Source organism: Sinocyclocheilus grahami, unplaced genomic scaffold (assembly GCF_001515645.1).
Source record: "Sinocyclocheilus grahami isolate Dianchi unplaced genomic scaffold, SAMN03320097.WGS_v1.1 scaffold159.1, whole genome shotgun sequence".
NCBI classification, from domain to species: Eukaryota; Metazoa; Chordata; class Actinopteri; order Cypriniformes; family Cyprinidae; genus Sinocyclocheilus; species Sinocyclocheilus grahami.
In genome coordinates this window covers 631,923-639,956 of record NW_015505338.1, presented here as the reverse complement: position 1 = coordinate 639,956, position 8,034 = coordinate 631,923, and positions in this window count along the sequence as shown.

Genomic DNA, 8,034 nt, shown 5'->3' with positions numbered 1-8,034 from the left:
CACTGCATGTTTTGCATGTCTCCTTAATCAAACACACCTGATTCAGGTCATCAGTTCATTAGTAGAGACTCCAAGACAGGGATGTCCAAACTCGGTCCTGGAGGGCCGATGTCCTGCAGAGTTTAGCTCCAACTTGCCTCAACACACCTGACTGGAAGTTTCTATGTCTAGTAAGAGCTTGATTAGCTGGTTCAGGTGTGTTTAATTAGGGTTGGAGCTAAACTCTGCAGGACACCGGCCCTCCGGGACTGAGTTTGGACAGCCCTGTTCCAAGACCTGAAATTGGTGTGCCAGAGAAAGGAGACATGCAAAATGTGCAGTGTTGGGGTGCCTCCAGGATCAGGGTTGGGAACCACTGGTTTATAAACCGGTTTCCTGTTTGTAAACACTTCCCCATCTTTCATTGGTCAGGCATTCAAATAGCCACACCCAAAACTCACGCTATTGGTTGATCCACTGTTGCTATGCTGGCCTGGTTGGGCTTCGCAAAAACAAACAAGGTTTTGTGACCGTATAAACACTTTTTTTAGGGGAATCAACCAACAAGTTGTTTTAAGCTGAAATTTTAAAGCTGAAATTTCAACATCAAGAAATTGCATTCATTAGCTTTAAGAAACAAAATGGTACACGAATAGAAAGGCAATTTAAATCTATTTACCAGGACTGTGTGATGCGATCTGGGAAAACCCGTCGGATGTCGCGCTGGGACGTTTTCAGGAAATTCGAAAAATAGGTTGAATGTAAATTTTTTTTGTCAAAATTAGGGTTTCATTCAATTATTATTCTATAACATCTTGTCTATCATCTCTGAAAATATCTTGGCAAAATTAACTTGTTTAGTGCAGAAAAATAGCGATGTATTGCAGCAAGCAGAATGTTAACACCACAAAAACAGTTAACCTATCAAACTAAACCACGAAAATTATATAATAAAGGTGTATCAATGCACATTTCCCGCCAGTCCTGTGTTAACTACGGCACACAAAGTTTTTTTAATTTATTTTTTTAATATCGTGAGATGGTGGAGCGTAAGAAAACAACGCAGTCTGAAGCTGCTCACTTAGACTATCTTGCTCGTCTCAGTCTGCTGAATCTTGGTGATGTCAGTGCCCTAAACGATGATATAATGGACTATTTCACATCCAGAGATGAAGGATCTGATGATGAAGTTACTAAAGAGGAGGAGTCCGATGACAGTCTGTTATATGCACAGGTGCGCTGCGCTCGCTTTTCTAAATGTAAACTGGTACACTATTCGTGCTATCTAAACATAGAAGGGGTGATCAAAAGTTCAGAGACTATGCCCATCATGATAAACAACGGAAAACTGTCCTCTTCAGGGAAACGTTAGTCTGTTTGTGTGATGATGCAGTATAGCACTCCTGACAGACAGCGATCATTAAGTAGAAGTGAAAGTAAAACCCATCTTACTTTAAACCCGTTTTTCTCAAAATTCCATTCCGGAGCAATCAGCCAACTTCAGATAGCCCTAACTTTTGTTAAGCTATGGACAAAATAAAAAAAAGTTTTGGAAAGGGCTTGAACCCAGCTTTCATATGGTATCAAAACCTAAAAAAAGGAAAATTTCACCATGTGTTGGGTTTTCCTACATCACATCACATCACACACACACACACACATATATACATTAGTCGTTTGGGTTTGGAACGACTTGTGTGTGAGTAAATGAATTATTGAACTATAGTATCCTACACACTTCCATCGCGGTACCAGGCTGTGCGTGACCTTTAGAACTGCAGTATTTTGTCCCATGGCTGCTGTTCTGTTCTCATATTCTCGTTCTTTTCATGCTTGGCCGGATCTCTCGGTTCATGTCCCAGCGTGCCGGAAGTGCCGCGGCCGAATGGAAAGCTGGTCCAGAGTGTATTTTGCGATGCAGGGAGGTGGTGAAGATGGGCCCTCATTATTCCCAGAGCCTCCTTCTCTTATCGGGCCCAGCCAGGCCTTTGCTTCCCTTCCCTGCATTTAAATTGTGTGTCAAGCACAATTGTCAATAAATCATGTCGGTGGGCAGGCCTGCGTCATAGGTGGGGTGACAACTTAAATAACGTTAGCCTGAGGGTGAAAGGCAGACCTAGTGTTTGCCCGGCAAAGAACATCCCACAAAACAGACAGGTAAATAATAATATTAAATAAATATGGGAATGACATGCAATAGCTGGGTGCATTCACAGCTGAAGTAGGAAAAAAATCATGCAACCTTGACCGAGGGCTCCAAATATTCTTCAATTCCCCACATTCAATACACTTGCCAAGTGCACACAGTAAGACAGAATGATTTTGCATTACATTAACACAATTTTAACATTTGCTAAAGAAAATTGGAGTGGTTTTTGCCCATAAACAGCCTTTCTTCAATGGACTGTTTTAACCATCAAGTAACAAATAACATTTTCCTTACACCCTGAATGCATGTGAGTGTACACATTCATAGTAAAAAAAGTATTTTCTACAAATGTGGTGAATTACTTTTTGATAAATATCACTAAGGGCCCTATCATCCACCCGGCGCAACGCAAGTGTTTTTTGCTAGTTTCATCCTGACACCGTTAGTTAATTTTTACGTCCTGTGCCACGTTGTTTAAATAGCAAATGGATTTGCACCCATTTGTGAGCCTATGGGCTAGTCTGAAAACGACGTGTGTTCAGGCGCATTGTTGAGGCGTTGCTATTTTGAGGCAGCTGAAATAGACTGCCATTGACCAACTAAAACCTGGTCTAAAGTCAATGGCGCAGTAGTTTTTTGTTGTTATTTAAAGAGTGCATTAGTAATATGCACCTATAGTCAGGTTCACAACTTGCATACACTTTGCTTATTACACACACAGGGACGCGCAGCAGCACACACACATTTTTAAATATGAAAAACTAATGGATTAAAAAATAAAAGATTATTATGGTGTACATAAATATAAAAATGCCTACATGTCATAATGGATAGCTTTGGTGTAATCCGGCTTGTCCCGTAGATGGTCTGCTCATGCATGAGGTGAAAGCCCTTTCCTCGCTAGAGAAGCGTTTTTCCGATGAGCAGTTTTTGCGCTTGCAAATTCCGCCATGTAAATAGTGAATCCGCCATGGTGCGAGCGCAACTGGCTTTTAAAGGGAATGGGAGATGAGACTCTGATTGGTTTATTGCACGTTACGCACAAAACACACCCATGACTCATTAAGAGAATGGGGACAACCCTTTAGACCATGCGCGCCGGAAAAAATTTTCTCGTCGTTAAACTAGCAAAAGTGGATTCGGACATGCCCTAAGTACATCTGCGCTGTGCGCTTTAGACCATGCAATTAGATCGTTAAAATAGGGCCCTAGGTGTTTTGGGGGGTTGACAATTTTTTCTGTAATTTAGCATTTAAATTCAATTTAATTACTGTTATTTATTTATTTTTTAATATCGTGAGATGGTGGAGCGTAAGAAAACAACGCAGTCTGAAGCTGCTCACTTAGACTATCTTGCTCGTCTCAGTCTGCTGAATCTTGGTGATGTCAGTGCCCTAAACGATGATATAATGGACTATTTCACATCCAGAGATGAAGGATCTGATGATGAAGTTACTAAAGAGGAGGAGTCCGATGACAGTCTGTTATATGCACAGGTGCGCTGCGCTCGCTTTTCTAAATGTAAACTGGTACACTATTCGTGCTATCTAAACATAGAAGGGGTGATCAAAAGTTCAGAGACTATGCCCATCATGATAAACAACGGAAAACTGTCCTCTTCAGGGAAACGTTAGTCTGTTTGTGTGATGATGCAGTATAGCACTCCTGACAGACAGCGATCATTAAGTAGAAGTGAAAGTAAAACCCATCTTACTTTAAACCCGTTTTTCTCAAAATTCCATTCCGGAGCAATCAGCCAACTTCAGATAGCCCTAACTTTTGTTAAGCTATGGACAAAATAAAAAAAAGTTTTGGAAAGGGCTTGAACCCAGCTTTCATATGGTATCAAAACCTAAAAAAAGGAAAATTTCACCATGTGTTGGGTTTTCCTACATCACATCACATCACACACACACACACACATATATACATTAGTCGTTTGGGTTTGGAACGACTTGTGTGTGAGTAAATGAATTATTGAACTATAGTATCCTACACACTTCCATCGCGGTACCAGGCTGTGCGTGACCTTTAGAACTGCAGTATTTTGTCCCATGGCTGCTGTTCTGTTCTCATATTCTCGTTCTTTTCATGCTTGGCCGGATCTCTCGGTTCATGTCCCAGCGTGCCGGAAGTGCCGCGGCCGAATGGAAAGCTGGTCCAGAGTGTATTTTGCGATGCAGGGAGGTGGTGAAGATGGGCCCTCATTATTCCCAGAGCCTCCTTCTCTTATCGGGCCCAGCCAGGCCTTTGCTTCCCTTCCCTGCATTTAAATTGTGTGTCAAGCACAATTGTCAATAAATCATGTCGGTGGGCAGGCCTGCGTCATAGGTGGGGTGACAACTTAAATAACGTTAGCCTGAGGGTGAAAGGCAGACCTAGTGTTTGCCCGGCAAAGAACATCCCACAAAACAGACAGGTAAATAATAATATTAAATAAATATGGGAATGACATGCAATAGCTGGGTGCATTCACAGCTGAAGTAGGAAAAAAATCATGCAACCTTGACCGAGGGCTCCAAATATTCTTCAATTCCCCACATTCAATACACTTGCCAAGTGCACACAGTAAGACAGAATGATTTTGCATTACATTAACACAATTTTAACATTTGCTAAAGAAAATTGGAGTGGTTTTTGCCCATAAACAGCCTTTCTTCAATGGACTGTTTTAACCATCAAGTAACAAATAACATTTTCCTTACACCCTGAATGCATGTGAGTGTACACATTCATAGTAAAAAAAGTATTTTCTACAAATGTGGTGAATTACTTTTTGATAAATATCACTAAGGGCCCTATCATCCACCCGGCGCAACGCAAGTGTTTTTTGCTAGTTTCATCCTGACACCGTTAGTTAATTTTTACGTCCTGTGCCACGTTGTTTAAATAGCAAATGGATTTGCACCCATTTGTGAGCCTATGGGCTAGTCTGAAAACGACGTGTGTTCAGGCGCATTGTTGAGGCGTTGCTATTTTGAGGCAGCTGAAATAGACTGCCATTGACCAACTAAAACCTGGTCTAAAGTCAATGGCGCAGTAGTTTTTTGTTGTTATTTAAAGAGTGCATTAGTAATATGCACCTATAGTCAGGTTCACAACTTGCATACACTTTGCTTATTACACACACAGGGACGCGCAGCAGCACACACACATTTTTAAATATGAAAAACTAATGGATTAAAAAATAAAAGATTATTATGGTGTACATAAATATAAAAATGCCTACATGTCATAATGGATAGCTTTGGTGTAATCCGGCTTGTCCCGTAGATGGTCTGCTCATGCATGAGGTGAAAGCCCTTTCCTCGCTAGAGAAGCGTTTTTCCGATGAGCAGTTTTTGCGCTTGCAAATTCCGCCATGTAAATAGTGAATCCGCCATGGTGCGAGCGCAACTGGCTTTTAAAGGGAATGGGAGATGAGACTCTGATTGGTTTATTGCACGTTACGCACAAAACACACCCATGACTCATTAAGAGAATGGGGACAACCCTTTAGACCATGCGCGCCGGAAAAAATTTTCTCGTCGTTAAACTAGCAAAAGTGGATTCGGACATGCCCTAAGTACATCTGCGCTGTGCGCTTTAGACCATGCAATTAGATCGTTAAAATAGGGCCCTAGGTGTTTTGGGGGGTTGACAATTTTTTCTGTAATTTAGCATTTAAATTCAATTTAATTACTGTTTGTTTGCTTGCATGTTTTTACCAGTGATGTTTTTGTTAGCTAAAACTAAAGATAAACTATTAGAAAAAATGTTGGTAATCGAATTAAAGCTGAAATAAAATACAATACAATTATTATACAATAAATATTGTATATAATAATAGTATATAACTTTTCAACTTTTTTTAATAGTTGAAACTACTTTTTGGTATTTATTTTTAGTAGATTAAACAAGTTTTTAGTAGTTTAAACTATTAAAAATTATTTTTAGTAATTGCTAAAGGCTGAAAGAAAATACAATATAAATATACAAAAAATATATATAAATGAATCCATTTAAGTTGAAAAAAAATAGTATAGAAACAATTTTTATTTAGAAATTCTGAATTGGAAAAACTGAAATAGTAATTTCTTATAGAAAAAAGTAAAGAAATAAATAAAAACAACTCTGAAATATCTTCATTATTTAGATTTTACTTAATATAATTTTTACAGTTTACTAAAACTGAAATAAAAATAAGTATATCATTAACAGTATATAAAAGTATATAAATAACATAGTTATTTATAAAAAAATTCAAATGCCTAAAGCACATAACATAACAAAGCTAAATCTAAAATTAAAACAGGTAGTTGTTTGGTAGTTTAAACTACTAAAAATAATGTTTGGTAACATAGTATATAATAATAGTATATAATTTTTCAACTGTTTTGGAAAAAAAAATTTTTCCGAAAATTCTAAATAAATAACAACAACAACAACAACTTTGAAATATCTGTCTTTTTACAGGCTTTTTTTTAAATGAAAACTCAAACAAATAAAAGCTAATTCACAATAGTAATACTATAATAGTGTATATATATATAATATATATAACATATACTATATATTAATAGTTTTTTAAAGTAATTTAGTAATTTTTTAGTAACATATTTACTTGGCATATTATTTGGCATTTAAAAAAAAAACTAAATGTGGCAAAATGTGGGCCAGATGAATAAGAATAAAAAGAATAACAAAACTTGCCCATGCAATACTCACCACCACATTGCAAATGAGACATGAACGATTGCCACAACATTGCACTGCATTTTTCAAGGTGTTTAGAGTAGTTTTAATTGTGTTGCTATGTGGTTTCTAATGCATTCCAATCTCTAGATACGGCTCACATCCTTTAATGCAACTCTGTGGGAATTATTGGGTTGAATGGTCAGAGGTATCATTGTACCACACACCATGTTACATACTGCCAGTTAGGGATGAACCTAGCAACTAGGAAGGTTTATTAAACCATTTACAGAAGCATAAATTACAGACATTTTTATTGTATATCACCAAATCCATTCCTCTTTAAAATACCACTGCAATCTCACAGTCAAAAATCTTTTAAAAAGTCAACAACTGCAGCTCCAAACAAACCGTCTCCAGCCATAGAGATATTGTGTGTAGTAACTCACACACAATAGAGGTTTCAGAGTGTTTTCCGCAAGGTGCCAAGCAGTCTCTCTAGTTGCTTAGAAACCAAGAATTAAAGCTCTCTGGCTTGCTTTCTTTCTCTTTCCTCCACTCATACACTGCATGCATTAACTCGTCCACTGCGGCACATTTGTGGTCAAGGTTTTCAACTTTGACTCTGTGCGATTCTGACAGCCGTCGATTCTGGAAACAAATGGGGCTCATTTATTTACTCCACGTGGTGAACTAGCGATGCTAGCGTTGCGCTAATGTTCGCACATCTGGGGGGGAAGGGGTGAGAGTAATTAGCTTGATATCTGCTTCCCACCCAAAGCAATTTTTCGACCTGCCTTCATGGACTTTTGGGGCCGTACTCGGTCCTATTGCTCGTAATTAAGCACAGCATGGCAATCCTAATGAATTCAACAGCCCTGTTGCTATGGATACTGGACGAGATGTAACTCTTTAGCCTTCGGTGTGGTTGGTTTCTTCAGTTCTTCATCAGCTCACCTCCTCCTCTTCATCACACTCAAATGGGATGCAGATTTGTTTGAGTGTGGGAAGCGGTGTGACAATGCTAATTACGTTAGCCCAGTTGTGCTAATGAGAGGCATGGCGATACTTGGTGTCATTAAGAATGCACAAAACAGTCAACACTGCCTTCTTGCCCATTCATATCCAAACATAGTTTTAAATAAAATGAACTTTTCATTTTAATTTAATGACTAAAAATGTCATGTTGTGTAAGTAATAAGAGATTATATATATATATATATATATATATA